At 37.2% G+C, this 22,317-nt stretch overlaps 1 protein-coding gene and 1 pseudogene across 1 annotated transcript in view; both read left to right on the plus strand.

The window, feature by feature from the left end:
• Nucleotides 1-22,317, plus strand: part of HPSE2 (heparanase 2 (inactive)) — a 611,494-nt gene that overhangs the window by 218,370 nt on the left and 370,807 nt on the right. The gene's annotated exons all lie outside the window — the stretch shown is intronic.
• Nucleotides 5,108-5,323, plus strand: LOC112300412 (small nuclear ribonucleoprotein G pseudogene; annotated as a pseudogene).

A 22,317-nucleotide genomic window follows, 5' to 3' on the forward strand; every position in this document is an offset into this window, starting at 1 on the left:
TCTGGTAATATGTCAGTTTTATGTTGTTGACATGTTTGTGCTCAGTGATTTGAGAGTCCTCTCCCTTTTTGTTCATTCATCCTGTGTTTCAGCATGGAATGCTTCCAGGGCAAAGGCAAAGACACCTCTTTTTCTTAGCATGATGGTGTTTTGCAGCTTAACTAAAATATACTAGGCTCTTGGACACCCTGCTTTTCACCAGGGACTGAGGGTGGGTTACAAAGAAGTAGATAGAGTACCCTGTCTCGTCATTCCTGATTATTATATAGTTGATCACGTTTTATGAGCACAAACAATGTATCAAGCCCTGGACTAAGAACATGGCATACATTATCTCTATTACTCCTCAACTACTATGTAAGGAAGATGGTATTATTATTCCCTCATATACTGATGAGGAAATGAGATCTAGAGAACCTGGATGGCTTGTTCAGAGTAACAGGACCAGTAAATAGCAGAGCTGGAACTCAAACCCTTGTCTATACATCAAAATCTAGATAGGACATTACCTAGACTTCTTTATCAGTTTGGATTCATAGTTGAAACTATATAACCCACTCCAGCTAGTTTAAGCATAAAGGGAATTAATTAAAGGATATTAGGTAGCTCACAGAATCTCTGGGAATGCCAGAGAGATCCTAAATTTAGCCCTTTCCTTACTTCTTGTCACTTGTATCTTATATCTAGCATACAAGTTTCTCTCCCCAAATTGTTACCTACTAATTTATAGTTACTAACCCTTACCTTAAAAGAGGAGCATGAGAGTAGGTAACAGAACATCATGGAGAATATTCCCTTAATAAGATTCTCCTGCACCATGGGAGGAGGTCTGTGACAGCAGTGATTTCAGAGCATTTCCTTACAGGACACTGGCTCCAACTGCTAAAGAAGACTTTGAAAAGAGAAGGCTGTGCTGATAAGTGATGTTATAGTTGGGTAAAAGAGTATGTGCTAATGAACCATGCAAAGCCCCAGTCACTAAAGTTGGGGTTTTACAGATGTGTTTTTATGGATCCTTATTTACCATGAACATTTAGATGGTAATTGGAGCACAAATTGTCTGTTAAGATAGTTATTTCAGCTTTCCCCTGACCATCATAATCTTTCGGTAATCCCCTTTTTTTTGGCAGTCTCCAGCTGTCTGCCCGTTACTCAGAGAGAGGCCAGCTTTCCCTTTGCTGCTGTGAGTGAAGGCTGAGCCTTAATGTGTGGCCACTTACATAGCTTCTCAGCTTTCTAGTCAAAAAAGAGGCCAGATCACTTTATATGGTCACTGGCTTCTCCAACATGGAGAGCAACTCTGTCCACTCCCAGAGCAGATGAGCAGATGTTCTGACTGATGAAAATGACATAAATAAGAGCAATTTCCAGTTACTGAGTTCTCAGTATGTGCCAGGAACTGTGCTAAATGCTCTTATCTGCCTTGGCTCATTTAAGTCTCACAACAAGCACACAAATAGGCACTATTATTATAATCAGTTTACAAATGACGTTAACTGAGTATCAGAGAGGTAAAAAACTTGCCTAAGGTCACCCAGTTTGAGCACCTAGTGGAGTCAGGATTTAGACCAGGGGTGTCAAACTCATTTTCATGGGGGCCACATCAGCCTCGTGGTTGACTTAAAAGGGCTGAATGTAATTTTAGGACTGTATAAATGTAACTACTCCTTAACAGTTGAGCAAGAGCTTGGCGCTGTTGCCGGGTAGAAACAAGGTGCCGGGCCGGATAAAACAAGGTGGAGGGCCGGATTCGGCCCGTGGGCCTTGTGCTTGCCACCTGTGATTTAGACCAAGTGTGTCGGAGTACAGAGCCTGTACACTTAACTGTCAAGACAGACTGCTTCCCTTCACTAGAATTCTTATGTGTTGACTTTGAAACAGCATCATCCAAATATTCTGGCAGCTGGATGAAGCTGCTTGCAGCAGGAAAGGCAAATTCTCCTGAGAAGTGGATGAACGTTGTACTCCAGAGAAGACTCTGTTGTGTGCCTGAATTGCTTGCACCCCTGGGGCTCAGAAAGCAGACTATGATTATTTAAGTTGAGAACTCACTTGGTTCAAGACAAAATTCTTATGGATAGAGTTTTCACTATTTTTAGTTCAATCTGGTTTTTTATGGGAAGTTTAATCTAATTTAATTCAATTATGTGAAATGTTAGTAAAAGATGTTCTGGAAGTTAGAAAGAAACATACAACCCAAGGGAGGTGGGTAAGTCATTAGGAATAAAATGTCTTAACTGTGAGGGCTGTTAAACACTGGGTTATTGTGTAATCTCTGGAAAATTCTGAGGACCAGCTAGCTACATTTCTGTCTCCTGGAGGTGGTTTAGGTTTGAGATTCTCTGCAGAGGGCCTCAAGTTTCCTTGTGATTCTTATTCTTCATAAGGTTGCTTAAACTACTGTGCCAGTTTAGGTGCTCTGAGAAGCAGATGCCAGGTCAAGAATTAGACATGTATGAGTTTTATTTAGATAAACACCTATGAAGGAGAAAGGGGAAAGGAGCAGGAGTAGGCAGGGAGAGCCTTTGGGTGTGAAAGGTACAGAAGGAAAGAAAATTGGTCAGGAGAGCTTCAAATCACAATGCAGTTCTGAGAAACTCTTGGCCAGGCTGATAGGAGTCTTTAGGCAAACACTGCACATTAAAGAAATTTGTGTATGGGGGGAGGATGACCTAGCTCTACTGCACCTTCTGTGCTTAGTCATTGCCTGGGAGCAGCACAGGAGTCAGAGGGTGGAGGGTGGGGTAGGGAACGTGGCCTCAGAGTGAACACCGCAGCAGATCTAACAGGAGGACAGCTGGAGGCTGTCAGACAGCTATACTTCTAGCAGCAGGTCTTCTTGAAGGGAGGAGGAGAGCTGAGTGGGTCATACGCATGTCTGCCACAGTTACGTACTGCATTGCTAACCTGGAGTGTACTTCCCCAAAATTTACTGCTAGTGTCAGATGAACCAAGAAGTAGACTTTCCATCTCAGCAGTATTTTCTCCTAAAAATAAATCCCCTGGCATCAAAGTGCATTGTCAAAAAATCCCTTAGTCTCTTTCTTTCAAGACACCATACCCAACTATATGGCTATTTACTTTTTTCTGGAATCTGCTAGAGCTTTGCCATTTTGATATCCAATAATTTTTCTAAATGCTTCAAATTTATGTTTTGATGGGAGTAGGAAGAACACTCTTGAACTTTCCACTTTTAATTTTTCATAAATATTGATTAAAATGATAATTTTGTCTCGAATATATTTAAGATTTGTTCTTTCTCTCCATTTTCTGTGCTATTAGAATAGTGTAGTTCCCTCATCCTCACTTTCTTGGATTATTTTAGTACCTTTCCACCTGTTCTTCCTGCCTCTGTCTTGTCAACATTTGGGTCACCTTCTGTACAGGTACAAAATACAAATGTGACCTTTTTAGAAAACTGCAATGGCGTATTAGCATTTAGAAGAAAAAAAAATCCAAGCTGCCTAGCATGACAAGTGAGGCAATTCATAACTTACCCTGCTCACTGCTAACCTTATCTCCTTCGATCCTCCACCGTGTGCTCTTTATTCCAGTGCCGTGTGACCAAGTACAGTTCTGCACATTGTCTGCCTGTGTATCTAGGCTTTTCTTTGTCCAGGCTGTGCTCTTCTGTGTCCATTTGACATACTGCTACTAAAAATCTGGTCAGGCATCACATTCTCTTTGAAGCTTTTCTGGATTTCTGTTCAGAACTGACCACTTCACCTTTCGTATTCCTACTGAATCTCCTACCAGTCTGTAATTGCACACTCTGTGTTTTGTATTACAGTTAATTGTACCCTTTCCTTAATGGACCAGGTTGTGTCTTATTTTTATTTACAACCCTTGCCCCTAGTACAGTGCTTGGCCCAGCAGAGGTGCTTGATAAATATTGGTGAACTGAACCAAAATTGAGTTGTACTGCCCACAGGGTCTACCACAGAGTCTCCTTGAACAAATATTTGTGAAATGGGATGTTAATGAATAAAATGAAAATATATTTAAGGAACCTTAAGAAACCTCAATTTAAGTATTCATTACCTGGACTTGTTGATGATGTTTACATTTTACCAATTTTTATTACTTTAGAGCCATTGCCTTAACTTGCCTTACTGTGGGTCAACACCATTCCTATGTGTATCACATGTTTACATAAACATGATGATGTAATAGGCAAGAATTGAGGGTCTGAGTTACCTGGCAAGCATGGCCCTGACACATTTTCATTTTCATATAACATATACCTGAACAATTATTTTGGATCATATCTTCAGGAAAATGTCACTAGTGATATGTGACTGCACTTCATTAAAATTCCCTATGGGTATTGCTATTAGAAGACTAACAAAAAAGAAGTTAACTTCATGGCTAGATGACTACATATTTATTTGTTCCTTCATTTATCATTTATTTCATTCATTCATTCACTCATTCATTTATCTTTCAGCTCATAGTGGTAGGTAAAAATCCACAAGGAAAGAAAATAAAGAGTAGATGCCAATTATTGAGTGCTCATTGAGGCGTCAAACTAGATGACTTAATCCTCAGAACAGCTCTACGAGGTAGTAGAAAATATTATTTTCATTTGAAACATGAAGAATTAGATGTTCAGAGAAGTTAACTGGTGCAGCTAAAGTTTGAAGATAAGAGTTAGTGTTTTGAAATAGCTCTATTTCAGGATTGATTTCAGAATTACTCCCATCTACTCACCTGAAGATTGCTTATGTAATTTATATTGGTGAGTTGTTTTGTACTCAATCCAGGAATCTGTTGATACCAACTTCCATATTAGATGGCATACAGAATTAAATTCTGAATCACTGTTATATTTATTAAACATTAATGTATATAGTTAGGATATTTATAGTTTAGTTCTTAGTTTGCCTATGAGAATTGTTTCAACTAAAAATGCTAATGGCTCTTCCTCAAATTCCTCCAGTTTTCAACCAGCTAAAAGTAAATTGGGGTGGTTGAGGAGGGTGTCTTCATTTAAACTGACAATGATAAAATAGTCTTGACTGGATCTGTATTTGTATAGCATTTATAAATGACTTCTTCCAAGCATGAGGGAGGCATTCTTTGAGTTTGCTGAGTAGATTTCCTTAGCAAACCTTACTTTCCTGAGTTGAAAACATTTATGGACAAGAAGTTATCCATAAGTTAAATGGTGGCAGACATTCCAAGGAATATTATAGGGATTTGATACCTTTATGAATCTGTGGTAGACGAATGTGTGAAGATGGCAACTAGTAGGTAACAGAACAGGATTGGAATGGTGGTCATAAGAGAAAATATTATCATCATGTTAGAAGCCTTGAGATGAGTATAAAGAATGGCTGTGTTTACTGGAGAAATCAACTACTTCCACATGTCCCCTCTCCACACCTGTTTTACAAATAAAAATTGGGTCATGTACATTTTCATATTGAACTTTTTTGTTAAATAAACTTTTGTAATAGCAAAAGAAAAAAAAAAAGGCCTCTTCCTTTCCTACTTCCCCCATGAAAAAGCAGGAATCAAAAAACCTAGCACAATCTGACATGGTTTCCATGTCCCCATTTGAGGCCTATATTTTGCTTTGAATGAAGACAGACCACAATTTGGCCCAAGGGGAGCTACAGTCAGACAGACCTATAGCAGCCTCCTTTCCTCCCAGTAGGAGGCATGGTGAGGATGGATACTCTAGAGATGATACAGCAATGCTGACATGGAAAGGGCTGACTGAAAAGGGGAGCAGGGACTGAGCTCTGTGTAAAAGCAGGGGCCAGGCCAATGTGTTAAGGCTAATCAGAATAGATGATCTGATTATCTTCTGGAATATAAACACTCCCAAAACTTAATCGTTCTATTTATGTTGAAAGAAATCAAGAAACAAACTTGGTTATGTTATTTGGAATAAATCTGTGCAGATGATAAGCAGAACCAGAAACTGTTTGAAGTTTCGTGACAAGCTAGGGCGTACATGAATACGATAACTTTTCCTTTTTGAAAGCACTTGGTTTTATCAGCTTGTTTACCTATCTGTCACAATAGAGCATAAAACCAAGAAACGTTTGCATAGACTGATATCTGAGACATGTTCCTGGTAGCTGAGAAGCAACAAGAGAGTCATATATCAGTTTTCTGCTCTTTGTTACATGCAGTAATAAACTAGTTCTTCAAAAATCACCTAACTGGGTGTCAAATAGAGTGTGACAGTGCACAGATTTATAGCAAGGGATAGACATTGTCTATATAACAAATCTCTCTCTTGCATCAGTATTTCATGCCCTGTGCAGATAAATCAAAAGCAATTTGTCACATTATCAAAAATTCACTCCCATTAAGTTGTTAAGCAAAGCAAGTAATTGTGTTGCAGAGTTTTTTATTCTTTAGTCTTCAACCAAAGGACACCATTTATGTCTCTGACAAACCTGGATGGTTATCACAGCCAGAGCAGAACTGGTTAAATCTTATTCTGCCTTCCAAGAGGGAGCTAAAAGTAATTGCAAAATATTTTGTCCCCCTTGGCTCTGCATGTAGATTTAAAATTAAATTGGTTCTGGTTAGCAAGCTAGAACAGGGCAACTAAATTGAATTTTCTGAGGAATGTTGTGAATCCTATGTGGAAAAAAAAACCCACATACAAGGCTTGTATGTTTCCTGCTATTCTTTTTGTACTCTGCGCTCTCCTGTCCACTGTAAACTCTTCATGCTTTCCTGTTGGTAAGGCCAGTCTCCATTATATCGCATTAGGGGTTTTATATGCATTTTTACCCGTCAACATTTCTCTGAATGTTTCAGACACTCCTTCTTCTAGTGACCTTTTCTGAGTACTCTTCCTCTCCCCAAGTGGAAATTGCTCTTTCTTTTTCTTCTCACTGACACACTTTTCATAGAATGCGATGATTATTAGCATTTTATTGAGTTTGCACAGAGGACAAGCAAACACAGAAAGACCAAAGACTAGGGCATGCAAAGTGTTAGTCTGTTGGTTATGTTTTTAAACCATGGTCACAGACTTTTGGTGATGCTAACTTCCAGAGTAGATGGTGACATTCTAAAGAAGAGTCTAGAATTATCCCCTTAGAACTAAGCATTTCCCTGCCTGTAACTTAAGAAAATTTGTAACATTTACTTTCTTGCTGTAAAACTGTTGATTTACCATTATAGAAAATATGAAAAATTTAGAAAAGTATAAAGAAAAATATTCATACAAAATTGTATCAAAACACAAATTGTACCTAACTTAGGTATATAGAAGATGTAGAAGAAAAAATAATCTTGCCATCAAAGATAAAAAACACTGAATGATGTCATATTTCCTTTCAATCATTTTTAGTGTATAGTACTTTCTATATTGTTGAGATTATACTGTGTATACACTTCTGGATTTTTTTAAAGATTTCATTTATTTACTTTTTGGAGAAGGGAAGGGAGGGAGAAAGAGAGGGAGAGAAACATCAATATGTGGTTGCCTCTCACCTGCCCTTCCACAGGAGACCTGGCCTGCAACCCAGGCATGTGCCCTAGACTGGGAATCGAACCGGCCACCCTTTGGTTCACAGGCTGGCACTCAACTGCTGAGCCACACCAGCCAGGGCTGGATTTTTTTTTTTTTATCTTGGAAAGTTTTATTTTTTTCCTAAATTGATCTTCGATGTAGGGGCCTGGCCTCGGGATTAAGTCTACCTTGTAGCTCCCTTCCATTATTCTTTGAATGTTTAGCTAGCAGGGCGTCTGGAATGTGATAAAATTGGCTTCAGTTTGGTAGTAGTTGGTTGTCCATCCTCTACACTGTTCTCCCTTTGCCCTTGAATGTAGAGGGCAGGTATCTTAGTGCTGCCATAGTTCAGATTTCATGGCTTCCATTAGGGTGATTTTTTCATTGAACCTGTGTAACTTTTCTTATTAAACCTTTATTTTCCATGTAAGAAGATACTACATCAGACGTACATCTGATGTTACAGCAGGTTACTAAATGTGGCTGCCCTGGATTAAGAAGTGTTTGCTATTTGGCCTTTAGGCAACATATTGGAGCAATCTTAATTTTTATTTTATGGTTCCTTCCAGGAAGATTAATGCTCCAACTGACAATAAATTGTGTGGGTTTGAGAAATTACTGTGTTTTCTGTTGTGCTTTGTTTTGCGTCTTATTTTTATTGAACTTATAGCACTAGGTCTCATAATGCTTAAGTCCTCCATTTTCACCTCCTAAAATTTCATTTCCCTCACTGATCTTATGAGAAGGGAAAAAAGTTAACTGTTTACTTTATTTTCATCAGTTACATGTGAATTTGTGGCTCCATCAGTCATTCAGTATGGTATTTTGCTTGCTTTTTTATTAAGGAATCATCCCCTTCTTTTTAAGTTCTTAGACTCTTTCCTTTCAAGAAGTTGGTTTTAAATTTTTTTTTGAAGATCCATCTTACATGCCCCAAGCGAGAGCTTTAATTTCATTTTATTTGCTCTGATTTGGGTATTTCCAGGCCATGATGGGCACTCAGTGTTTCATATTCCTGGGCTCTGTGGCATTTGGGCTATTCATTTGGGAAAATTTTAGACCAGTTTTCTCACAAATGGACTGTTTTTATGATGGTATGTTCTATATTTTAGAAGGAAGTAAAAGCCAGCAATATTTCTGTCTTCTCTGAGGCCAGTTCTTTTTGCAAGTATTTCTGGGCCCTGCTTTGCCTCTACTGTGCACTAACTTAAGAAACCATAAGAGGCTATGGTAATTTACACATAATTTACTTAACTACATGATGATAGATTATAAATGATTTCTGTCCTACAGCTCATTTAACAGTTTTACAATTAAAGCAGATAAATTAAAATGTTGATTGACTTCCAGTGTGTATAATTACACACGCTTTAGGGGCAGTGACTTTAGTCATTTCAGTTGGGTTATAGGACCTCTATAGGCTACTCAAGGTTTCAATAGAAAGAGATGGGATTCTTTTAACATTTTGCAACTACGATGCTATTTAGATTATAACTCCACTTTAGATATATATTATTTAATATAATTCTTTAATACATTTCTTTTGAATATCTGAAATCTTTGAACAGAGAATCTTAACTTTAGCTAATTAAGTAACTGGAAATACAAGAAAGAAGAGAAACTTAAACTTATACCAAATGGCATTGCTAGAGAATTATGTTCTACTAGGCATGGTGTCTAGCTAAGACATGTGTTAGCAATTCTCTGGGTTGATATTAGAGATGTTTATTACAGAGAACAAAGTCAGTTGCTAAATACAGGACTTTTCCCTCTTTTTACATGTTCCTTAAATTCCATATCCAATCAGTGCCCAAATCCTGTTCACAGCAATCTGTCTCCTTATCCTCAGTGCTGCTGCACTATCCATGTATTTGTTACATTTATCACTTATTTTGTAGCTAAATACTACATTATCATATTTAGGCACATACCGTATTAACAATTCTGCAAAAGTAGGTATTATTGTCTGTATTTTACAGAAAAGGGAACAGAGGTTGGGGAAGACTGTGTAATTTCACAAGGTTAAACAATGTACAGCTTTTTAAACCCATATCCATCTGGCTCCAAAACAAATTCATCCATTTCCTGTTCTATTTGTAACAGCTTTCTAATTTTCCTGCCACCACTTCCATCTAATTTCTAGCCCCCTTCTTTCCTTTTTTTTTGCAGTAAAACTATGTTAATATTAAAATATGCAAACATCAATGTGCCCTCAATTGCCTAAACAATGAAGTCTAAACATCTAGGCTTGTTTCAAATAGATCTGAGCTGGATCCCTCCCTCATGTCTGACTGCTCTCCAACCGATTTCCTATCTTTCTACCTCCTGGCTACTTATGCTTCAGCTGTTTATGCTTCAGATTTATTGGCGTTATCTGAATGTTTCCTACTCTTTAACATTAATGTGCCTGTTTCAGTTGCCTAGAACACACTCTGCCTGACTCCTCTTCATCTTCTTAGACCAGCCCCAGTGTTACTTCCCTTGTGAGACCTTTCCCAGCTTTGCCTGGCAGTTAGTCACTATGACCTCTGTACTTCTAATAAACACATAAGGCACCTTAATTGTTTGTGTCCGTTCCCCCTCGAAAGCCTGTGAGCTCTTTAAGAGCTGGAGCCAAGTCTTAGTCTTTGTACTATCTCCTGTAGCTCCGAGCCAATAGTCTGTCTATGGGTACCACTTAATGTGCTACTCCTAGAACACTGGTAACCGCATTTTGTTCTTGGTCAAAGAAATACAATCCAAAGATGAGAGCAATATTTGTTAAAGTCTTCTTTGACCTCTATACCACTTCTCTACCCACTAGGCTTGTTTCTTACTGCTGTCTGATACTTTCTCCTCTTTCCCTCTGTCTTGGCTAAGCTACTTTTGCTTTTCTTCTGGTTTGATTGCCTTCCTTTTCTGATTCTTCATATTCTGCATTTTCTTGTCAGAATACAAGTTTTTTCAGAATGACTGGTGGAACCCCAAATCCACAAATAATTGAGAGGAATAAACAGCTAATGTGTGTGTGTGCGTGTGTGTGTGTACTTCTCTTTCCCATATGATCATTGGGGAAAATGAAATTTTAGTAGGTAAAAATGAGGACGATCTAGTTTGATTTCTTCAACAAGAATAAAAGGCAAAACAAAAGAAACCACTATTAATTTCTTAAACCCACATAATTTCAGTACCACTTAGGGCAGGCATTAATCTTGGAGGGTGGCCAGGTAAAGCTGAGGAGGCAAAAACTCAATTATTTTTAGTTAATCAAGATCTTAGTGGAAGACTGAAAACTCTTTATGTCTTGAGGTCTTTAAAAATTTTTTAATCCACAAGTATATTTTGCACTGAGTTTGATCTAGTGGAAAAATTACTGGATATGATCAGCTGACCTGGGTTCAACGTCTCGTCGGTTCTGGGTCATTTTGAGACTTAGATGTGGTATGCATTGTAGAAGCACTTTGTAGAAACTACAAAGCAATACACTGACATTGAGGGACTACTGTTCCTCTGGGCCTGTCCTCAGGCCTATATTGAGCATTGTCCCCTCCTTCCTCTAAAGCCTTCTTCTGTCTTCTCTATGAAGACACAGCTGCTGGATTTTTTCTTTTATATTTTGTTATTAAATATAGCATTCAAACTAAAAAGTGCATATGACATATATGTAGAGTTTAACAAATAGTTTTACATGAAACCTCATGTAACTATTAAGTTACGGAACACTGCTGGCACTCCCTGACCCTCCCCATCCCCATCTTATGAGTCCTTTTGTTGATTTTTCAAATGTTTAGCAATGGTCTCTTTATCCCCTTCAGTTGAAACTTTTCTTTCCTACTAACTCAGATTTCTTCTTGGGCCTGATGCTGTACTGAAGACAGTGGTGGGCTTCTGACAGGGGAAAGTTTTGTCTATTAAAGCAGCTCCATCTCATTGTCCCAGCTCCTACTTGGGCACGAGGCTACTAAACCTCTCCCTCAAAACTGTCAGCTTCTGCTCTCTATTGTTGGGAAGGTGAGCAGATGGCCCCGCAATGATCCTCCTGGTTGGCCCATTGTGTCAGTGATCTTGCTTCTCCCCCAGCACAATTAGATATATCTTTATGAGTAAATTTTTCTTCTTATAAAAGTATTATGGTCTTTTTGGAAAACTTGAAAAAAAGTATTAAGTAGTCATGCAGAGTTAGCTTATATTTCTCTTGACTATTTTTCTGTATTTGAAATACTTTTAATCTTGCTTTTTTCATTCAATGTGATATTATAGGTGTTTGCTCATGTCATTAAAATTCTTCATTAAAATTATCTTAATGGTTGCCTGATATTCTATCACATGGCTATAGTTTACCAAACTATTCCTTTGTGTATGATAGTTAATTTGTGTTTTTGTTGTTTTTTAATATTTGTAAGTAATATGTCAGTAAACACCTTTGTATATGCAGTTTTGTCTGAATTTCAGTTTATTGGCTTTGGCTAAATTCCTCAAACTTAATTTTTTGAATTAAAGGCATACTTTTCAAAATCTAACATTTTTTTCTAATTGTAGAATTATTACATGTTACTTATTGGCATTTTGGAAAATACAGGGAAGGAATAAAGAGGATTAAAAAGTTGCCTGTATCAATTACTGAGGTAACAAATAAATCCTGAAATGACAGTGGCTTACCACATTAGTAGTTTACTCCTCTCTCAGAGGAATGTGGATCAAGCCTCTCCTATGTGACTCTTTAAAGCATCAGGGACTTAGAATACTTCTTTGTGACTCCAAAGTCATTTGGGTGTCACAGCTGACTCACAAGGAATATTGAAGCGTAGAAGATCACACACAGATCCAGACCTGGAATTGAAACACCTCACTCCCACCCACCTTCCATTGCCTGAATTCAGTTACCTGGCCAAGGGGGCTACAAGGCTGTGAGGGAAGGGGTGTTTAGGGCAGGACACTTCTCTTTCAATGCCAGGAGGAAAATGAAATGGCTTGGACAGCATACAGCATTATATTTGGCATATTAATCACAATTCTGTCTCCTGGAAATAATCTGTGTTAGTGTGTTCTACAGTCTGACTGTGCCCCTCACTCCCCATTTCATACCTAGAAAACCTGATGCCCAATGTGAAAGCATTCAGACAGGGGCTTGTGGGAAGTGAGTAGGTCCTGAGGGCAGATCCCTGATGAATGGGATTAGTGCCCTGAGAAGAGAGTCTGGAGAGATGCCTCGCCCTTTCCAGCACGTGAGGGTGCAAAGTCAGCAGTCTATAACCTAGAAGGGGGTGTTCACCAGAACCCAACCAGGCTGACACCTTGTCTTGGACTTTCAGCCTCCAGACGGTGAGAAATAAATTTCTGTTGTTTATAAGCCGCACAGTTTATGGTATTTTTTTTTTATAGCGGCCTGAATGGACTAAGAAACTAAGCTGATATGTTTCCTTTTAATGTTTTATGTAGATATACTGAATGTCAAATAAAGTATCAATTATTTTGCGTATGCATCTTATATTCATTATTTATTGCCTGACATCTTAGGAACATTTTTAAGTTATTAGCTATTCTGGTTTTGAATATTTTTAAAGCTCTTTGTCCATAATGACAAACTGTTTTTCAAAAATCTGACAGCAGCCCTGTGTTAAGGTGACTTGTGTGGTTCTTTATTGTTTCATATCTTATTTAGCCTCTTTTGACCGTGGTTTCCTCATCTACCTACCTTATATGGTCATTTTGAATATTTAACAACTTAGTGCAGGTAGTTGTTAAATATGGTCATTTTGAATATTTAACAACTTAGTGCAGGTAGATCTTAAAGTAGTATTTATCATAAAGTGCTCAGAAAATATTGTCTATTACTACTTACTGTATGAAGAGACTTGACATCTCCAAGTCAACCATCAGTTTTTTGCCTTTATTTTGGTATCTTATATATGTTTTTGCATGTTCTGTGATTGATTTTGAGTGTTCTAAGCAATTTTAAGTAATTTTGATTCACACAATAGGGTAACCTCTGTAAAATAAGCTTAACTATAGCAGTGAATGATTGTGGGGGATGCAGGGAGGGAAAGGAAATTATAGTTTGTTGAGCACCTACCGTATGCCAGACACTGTTTTGTGCTTTTATACCATATCTAATGTATCCCCCTGGGTCTCTCTAAAGGAGGTATTGTTACTTAGATTGGTCAGATAAGAAAAGTGAGGTTCTGGTCATCAATCTGTGATCACAAATGCTAATAAATAGTAGGTTCAGAATTTAAACCCAGATCTGTCTCCTGTCAAAGTCTCACTACTGTTCCATGATGCCTCTTATTTATTCTGTTTTCTCTGTTGCACTTGTGGTATGTTAATATGGAAAAACGTGCAGTTTTTAGGCCAAGAAGTGTCAGAGCAATTACAGTGTCTATTGTTAAGCACCCCCAAGTGAAACCTGAAGCACATTTGAAAATCTTTTAAGGCTGAGAGCCACTTCTTTACTTCTCCATCCACTTTTTCTTGTTTTATATATTTTCAGTTAAGAACAAGAAAGAGCTCTTAACTTAGTTTACAAACATTCAAACAATGTACTAGTATTTAAAAACAAAGTAGAACATTGTACCTTCTTACAGGTGTATTGGTCATATAGCCCTGAGAACACAGGTATGAATTTATATCAAAACATAAATCCAGTTTCCCCTCAAAATTTTATATATTAATTACTTACCTTGCTGTCCATTTAAAACACAGTCTGGGTTGATACAGAAACTTGGGGAGGCTTGAGCAGTTATTATTTAAGCTTCTTTCTCACATGTGGTCTTGGCACTTCTCCAGTCATTCTCAGAACACCCTAGCTGAGGTCTCTGTCCTTACTACGGAGTGCTGCAATAGCTTTCCAACAGTCTCCTTACCTCTGTCCCTTTTCTTCCTACTTCACCCAGGTCAGCCTGTGGACCAGACCTGGACTGTGGCCTGTTTTTGCACTGTCCTGAGGGCTAAGAACATTTTTAAAAATTTTAAATAGTTGGGAGGTAAAAAAGAAGACATGGCATAACCTGATAGCTAAAAATATTCATTTTTTTTTACAGAAAAATATTTTTCTGACACTTGATCTAGATTACTTCTGGCAGATCAGTCTGTGGGAAAACCCCTCAGAGAGACGAAGAAGTATCTGATGTAATGGCTTTTAGTCCCAGACTAACCCTCCTCTGTCTCTGTCCTTATTTACAAAGGGAAGTGAAATGATAATGCTTTTTAAGTTCTTGTTTTCACATTCTAATATTTTTCTAATTTTAAAAATTATGAATAATTCATGTATATGAGAAATGTTTAAAGTAATATACAGTTGACCCTTGAACAATGCCTGGGTTGAGGCATTGACACCCATGAAGTAAAAATTTCACGTATAACCTTTGACCTCCCCCAAAGCTTAACTACTAATAGCCTGCTGTTGACCAGAGGTCTTACCGATAACATAAATAGTCGATGAACATGTATTTTGTATGCTATATGTACTATATACTGTATTCTTACAATGAAATAAGCTAGAGAGAAGAAAATGTTATTAAAATTAATTCACAGTATTGAAAAAATTGACATAAGTGGATCAATGCATTTCAAAATCATATATTCAGTAATCAGCTGTAGAATATATGTGTATATGTACATACGTGTTTCTGTATATGTGTGTACATATCTTTAAAAGTGTCTAGATGAGAGTTTACAAGCCTTTTACACACAAATGTATATACACATACACATATACATGTAAATATATAGCTACAGTTTTTTCCAACTCTACAATACATTGTGGATATCCTAACTTGTTAGTGCGTACAATATTTTGTTTTTAAAAATTGCAATACAGTGGTCTCTTAACCCTCCAGGTGTGTGCCTTGGCAAATGGAAAATGTACACTTGTGCTTGAAATGACAAACTTTGTGAAATGCTGATCGAGCTATTCTCCAGCCTTCCTAAAAGATGGTGTGAAGTTATTCTATATGGGTGCAAGTTATTCTTTCTTTCTCAAAGACTTACCGTCCTTAAACATGCCATGCTTATTACTGATCTTGTTCATGCTAATATGTTTTGCTTGAATGACCTGAAGTATTACCTTATACCTATTCTGATTCTACCAGACCTCCAATAGTCATCTTTACCTCAAGGTACCTTGTTTCTGGGAGTTTTCACATCCTATTGCTTATGCCTAATTTACTGTGTTTTCAGAATCCTACTCTTTTGATCATCTCTGGTCTGGAGAAGTGTAAGACTTGCCTTTTAAACGGACTGCATATAAGGACATTATTCTGCCCCCAGGTTTTCCAGAATCCCTCACAGCAGTTTCCTATAAGTGGTAATAGCTTAGTTTCTTAAAGGGAATATAACATTCAGAAAAAAATTTATTCTGTTCAACAAAAATTACAGAATCCTAGGTTTGATTGATAAGAGGAGCCTCAGGCAATCATTTGTTTTTCTGAATGCAAAAAAGGTATCATTATCTCTATTTGACACAGTTACAGGGGCCACAAAAGATTCTATGATTTATCAAAGTCTATGTACTCTAGTCATTCTTTTCTCTGGGTTAAGAAAAATTAAGCAGGTCCTTTCATCTTCTCAGATTCTAACACAGTATAAAGTATGTATACACATAGAAGCAGTAATTTAGAGCATATTTTTAGAGTCAGAAAGAACTGGCTTTGAGTCATTACTTCATCATTTCCTGGCTGTGTAACTCTAGACAAGTTACTTTATCTTTGAAAGACTTAATTTCTTTATCTGTAAAATAGGCATAATAATGGTACTTCCTCATAGCATTGCTGTGAGAATTAAATACTTAAAGAAGGTATATGACATGCTGAACACAGTTAATTTAAAATAATTGTTATTACAAATATTAAATGAATAAACTACCTTCATTATTAAGTTACAATATTCTAGCACTTTTAATTATTGGCAAATATTTAATCTATACACTTTATATAAAAATTTTACTCTGTATTCTTAAACTATCAGTTTCCTCCCTTCACTTGTCTCTGAAATAATTCCAATTCTTTCACTTTCCTCTGATGTTCCTTTGGCACCTCTCTGACCCTGGCCCTTCAGGTTTTCTGCAGCTTATTTAGTTGTCAAGTACTGAGTCGAACATCATAACTGAGCAAGAACCTGATCAACTGCTAGTGTCTTGGGTTACCTAGAGACCTGTGATGTTCCTAATATCATAATTTCTTCACAATGAAACTGTATGGCAATGTTTCAGTATCTCCTTGGCTTCCTGGTTTGGTTTCCCAGAAAGTGTTCTGAGGAAGAGATTGGCATAGAGGGAGTTTTTGTGGGGAGCGTTCTCAGGATCAACACTGTGAGAAGGGAAGGAAGTAGAACTGGGCAAAGGGAGAAGTTGATCTGAGATACATTCCAAACAAGGGCTCAGGAAATTCAGCCAAAGCTCTGGAGCTGGGATGGCCTTTCAGAGTGGAGATGAGGGAGTCAGTCCTTCATACCCTGACATCAACCAACTATTGGATGCAGGCTGCATGACTTTGGAAGAAGCAGCCCCTTTCAGCCAGCAGCAATTCCTGAAGGCAGCTGTCAGCTGAGTGTTGTCAACTGGGACACTCCCAACAGTTGGGTCATTTAATCCTGAAGAGGGATCTGGTAGGTGCAACACAGCATTCACTACTCTTATTTTGTGCAGTTGTTTCTCCTAACCCCAAATGGTATTCCATTTTCTCTGTTGAGTAATATTCTTTTAGTTTCCAGTTGTGTCCTTCTGGTCTTGCCTCCATGTAAACAGTGCATCTGAACACAACAAAGGGCTTTTCAATCCAGGACCAGTAATTCTTAACCTACTCCTTTCTAGCCTTTGTTGAATAGTACCATGTTGGTGCTATTTATAGCAACTCACAAAAAAAATCTTTATAACCTGTTATTTCTAATGCTAATCTGGAAGGGAGGGTCACCAAAATGCAATGGGTAGTAATTGCTGCCTCCATACCTGTAGACTGGCTGCATAGGAGTCACTGGAGCCTGAACATTTAAGTGTTTCTCCTAAAATGCCTCCTTTTCCTAAGTTTAGCTTAGTTTTCTCCCCTTCTCATCTTTCAGTTCTAGGCTCCAATCAGAAGTACATGTTAGCAACCATGATCAGTATTATATAAGAATAAATGCAAACATATAGCCATATATATGATTGATGTTATTTGTAATCTTTATTTTACTAGTCTTTTATTATGCCCAGATAGTGAGAACTGGCAATGATGTATTAGACATTAAAGATTTTTTAAAAATATCTTTAAATTATATGTCATTAAGATTGAAATATATGCGTACATGCCCTGGCCAAGTAGCTCAGTTGATTAGAGCATCATCCTGATAGCCAAGGTTGCGAGTTCAGTGTCCAGTCAGGGCACATACAAGAAGCAACCAGTGAATGAACCAATGTTTCTCTCTCCCTCTTTCTCTCTCTCCCTCCCTCTCCCCTTCCTTCCCTCTCTAAAATCAATAAATAAAAAATAAAATAATAATTATATGTATATAAGAGTTAGAAATTAAAATATTAAATATCAAATAGTACTAACTCTTCTATGTTATACTGAGTATTATTTGAGAGTATAATTTAAATTGTTTGCCTATGTCTAATATAGAAAATCAGTCTATAGAGCCACCTTTTACAATTATTATTTTTTATTTTTTTGACTTTATATGGATTTATTGATTAACTTGTTTTTTAGCTTATAACTTTCTTGGTGTTTTTTTTTTTTACAGATACAGAAGAGTAGGAAATAAGCAGATAATCCACAATGTTTTTCTAATAGCCATTATTGTACAGATAAACAAATATTAAACCAACTAGAAAACATGCTGTTATGTATGCCTGTGTGTAGCTGCGTAGGTCCTCATTTGTGGGAGATTTGAACTACAGTAAAACTTCTTGTTTAAATTATTCTGGGAGAGGATGTGATCCTCACTGAGATAACTTCACTTTCACCTTTTAAAAGAAAATGCATATGGTCGATAAGGGCATAGCAAGCTTATAGCTCTCACTAAAATTCCTCCTCACCTTCAAAGCTCTGCCTTCAATACCATGTTTTCTACCATACCTGTGTTCTGTTCAAGCTTACTATCCAATTGGCCTTTGTCTATTTCAACCATGATCTAACACTTCTTCCATGTTACTCCACATCTCCTTAGTCAGTCTTGAAATCATTACATTTCAAGCTGTTTTCTTTTCTTCCAGAAACTAATAAAATTCCATCTGTTACCCTCAGTTATAAGAAAAAATATTGTATTTATTATTTTTCCAGATCTTAGACCACATTACTAACTTTATTTTCACTAATTTACAAAAAAAGTAGGTAAACAATTGTTTCTAAAATATTGATACATCACAGTGTATATAATACACAGTTTACAATATAGTTTCATATCATGTTTTCGTTTAATTATTATAATAACCCAGTGGGTGGCATTTCTTCTATTTTACAGTTTCAAAACTGGGACTCATGGTAATTAAATTACATGTTCAAGGTCACAAAGCTATTAAACCTACTTTATTTAACCCATGTTTTCTGAGTCTAAGTCTAATGGCAAAGTGTCTTCTCCCTTAGTGTGACTGAACAAACATGGGGGTTCAGCTGCCTGTTGTCACAAAAGACAAACTCGTGAGGCAGATGCTCGTGCAAAAGGAAAGAGGTTTTATTCAGGTGCAGCGCAGCCTGGGAGAATGGTGGACTCCTGTCTCAAAGACCATCTCCTCTTTCTGCCATGGAAAAAGTCCAACCATGTCCTTAGTGAGGCCAAGACAAAAGCCAGTGTCCAGAGTTCCTGCCTCATTTTAAAGTACAGTCATTTGGAGCCTGCAGGTGGCTGCTAAGTGGTCTTAGTCCCTATCCAGGTAGCTTAGCTTGCTTCTGGCTGCTGTCCATTTCAGACCCAGTCCTGGAGACCATGGGCCATGTGGCTGCTAAGGCCATGGAGAGAAAAGGCGAGTGCACTGTGTGAGTACAGGTTATGAGCAAGAGAGAGAGATGGCTCCTTTTTTCCCTGGGATTATATTTGCTTGGGTGTGGGATGGACCAGGTGCTTTCTCAAAATGACCAATAAACTTCCCAAAGTTTTGTGTACTTTGGGTGGGCCCACCGCCCAACCATTCCCTTCTTTCCTCCGGCTAGACTGACATACCTCTTTGATCCAGCACCTCCCTCTGTACCATTTTGGCTTTTATCATGCATGTGCCTGCCTTCCCCTGGTCCTACCCCCAATGTGGTACTAGGAGGGAATGGGGAAAAGGCTTTTTTTCTGTCCAGTTATCTTGTTAGCTTTTCACATGCTCAGTGTAGGAACCACCTCCTGCTGCGGCCATCTTGACCGATGGGAGAGACTTTCTGGTGCTCCAGCTGACTGTTCTATGATAACATTAGCACTTTTACATACTTCAGCTACGGTTCAGTGGTCATTTCTTTCTTAATTATATGTTTATGTATCTGCCTCCCTTAATAGACTATAAAATTTTGAGGGCGAGCATCAGGTTGCATTTGACTTTATACCTTAGTTGCTTCATAGAGTGTCTGGCATGACATTTACTCTATAAATTTGTCAAGAACAGTCTCACAAATTATTGTAGTCCAAGAACACAGCTGAAATAAAACTCCAAAAGAAAATTTGAGGAGCAGTTTTCCAGGAATATGTAAGAAAATTTTAAATGACTTTAAAGCAAGCAAGAAAAAAAAGAATCAGTGAAACCACTTCTTGATCGTAGTAGAAAAGAGGCATAGGGTGGAGAAGAGACTAGAGAGAGATGGGATAAATTTTTTTACTTGATTTTTAATTTTGTAACAGTTTTATTGAGGTATAATTCATATACAATACAATTTACCCACTTAAATTATACAATTAGATGACTTCTAGTGTAATTATAAAGATGTACATCTATAACCACAGTTGATTTTAGAACATTTTTACTCCAAAAAGAAAACCTGCATTTATTAGTCATCACCTCCAAACCCTTGTCACTTTTACCCCTAGTGAACTACGAACCTACTTTCTCTCTGTCTAGTCTTACTGATTCTGGACACTTCATCTAAATGGAATGATACAATATACGTCTGAATGACTGTCTTTTATTTACTCAGCCTAATGTATTCAAGTTGTCCATGCTGTAGCATGTATCAGTACTTCATTTCTTTTTATGGCTAGATAATATTCCATTGTATGGATACACCACTGTGTTTATCCGCTTAGTTCATCAGTTGATGAACATTTACGTTTTTTCCACCCTTTGGCTACTGTGAATAATCCTATTATGGACACTTTGTTCAAGTTTTTATATCGGCACATGTTTTTACTTTTCTTGTGTACATATCTAGGAGCGGAATTGTCAGATCTTGTAGATGCACCATGTTCAACCATCTGAAGAACTGTGAGACTATTCCAAAGTGGTTGCACTGTTTTACATTTCTACCAGCAGTGCATGGGAGTTTGAGTTTCTTCATATCCTTGCCAACATTTGTTATTGTCATCTTTTTATTAGCCTTGTTTTTTATATATCGGAGGGACTAAGGAACTTGCTGAAAATATTAGGGAAAAGAATCTTCCTATGTGCTGCAGTGAGGGGTATAGGATCAATGTTATTTGAATAGGTAAGAAGAAAAAGACTGTAGAGTATTTTTTCTGATATTTAAAAAATTCCTTGACTGCTGTTTTCTCCAACATTTTATTATGAAAATTTCAAACATGCAGCCAGATTGACAGAATTTTACATTGAACACATATACTCACCAGATAGAGTCTACCATTAATATTTTTGTATTGTTGCTTCATCACCTTTCTATCCATCTACCCACCCATTTATTCATCTTATTTTGGTACATCTGAACATAAATTGCAGAAATCAGTATACTTTATCCCTAAATGTTTTAGCATGTACAATGTTAATTAAAGTTTATTATTTGCATATAGTGTTTACTCATTTCACATAAAATTTGCATACAATGAAATGCACAAACAATAGAATGTATTCACTGAGTTTTAACAAACAGATATATATACATGTAGCCCAGGTTATACGGTTTTAAGTTATAAAAGATCTTGAAAGTCATTAGACTCCTCCCTCCCATTTTACAGATAGGAAAAGCTGATTTCCAAAGAGGGGAAGTAACTTGTTCAAAATCAAGAGAATAGAACATCAGCTTAGCATACTTTTACTCACACTGTCATCCAGACCTTTGGTGTTGAGGTTCCTATGATTCATAGACAGCCTCCTAACATGGCAATAATCTTAGGCTTTAATTCATGCTTATTGTTCATAGGCTTAAATGAAATAGGACCTTACATGTCAAGTAATAAAGTTTCCTTTCGGAGAACTTCATGAAAAAAAAAATAAGTTAAGACATTGAAAAGTCTAGTCAAGATCCTAAGTTAGATTCTCACTTCTTTCTTCAAACACACCTTTATTCATGTATTTCCTAGTTTGCAAAATCATATGCAACTGCAACAAAATCATATTCAAAAACATTATTCCACCTCTCTTTTCTACATCTTATCCCCTTATTATTTGTCTCATGTAATTATTACCTCAATTCAGTATTTTGTGGTTGTGAATTGAGATCCTAAGGTATCTTTAATGATGAAAGAACTAATGGATGACTGTGTGGGTTGTGATTTACATTAATAAATTGTAGCATTTTCATGCAACCTAGATGCCAAGCTCTCTGCAATCAACATCTTAGAGACTTAGGTACCCAGTGTTGATTAGCCTGGCTAAGAAAAATAAAGAAAGCTGGTAATAATAACTGAGGATGTGCCGTATGTCAGGCATTATGTGAAGTACTTTATGTGCATTATCTCCTTAATCCTCATAATCCTCAAAGTGCTATTATTATGAATATTTAGCAGCTGAGGAAACTGAG

The sequence above is a fragment of the Desmodus rotundus genome, chromosome 4 (assembly GCF_022682495.2).
Source record: "Desmodus rotundus isolate HL8 chromosome 4, HLdesRot8A.1, whole genome shotgun sequence".
Classification (NCBI taxonomy): Eukaryota; Metazoa; Chordata; class Mammalia; order Chiroptera; family Phyllostomidae; genus Desmodus; species Desmodus rotundus.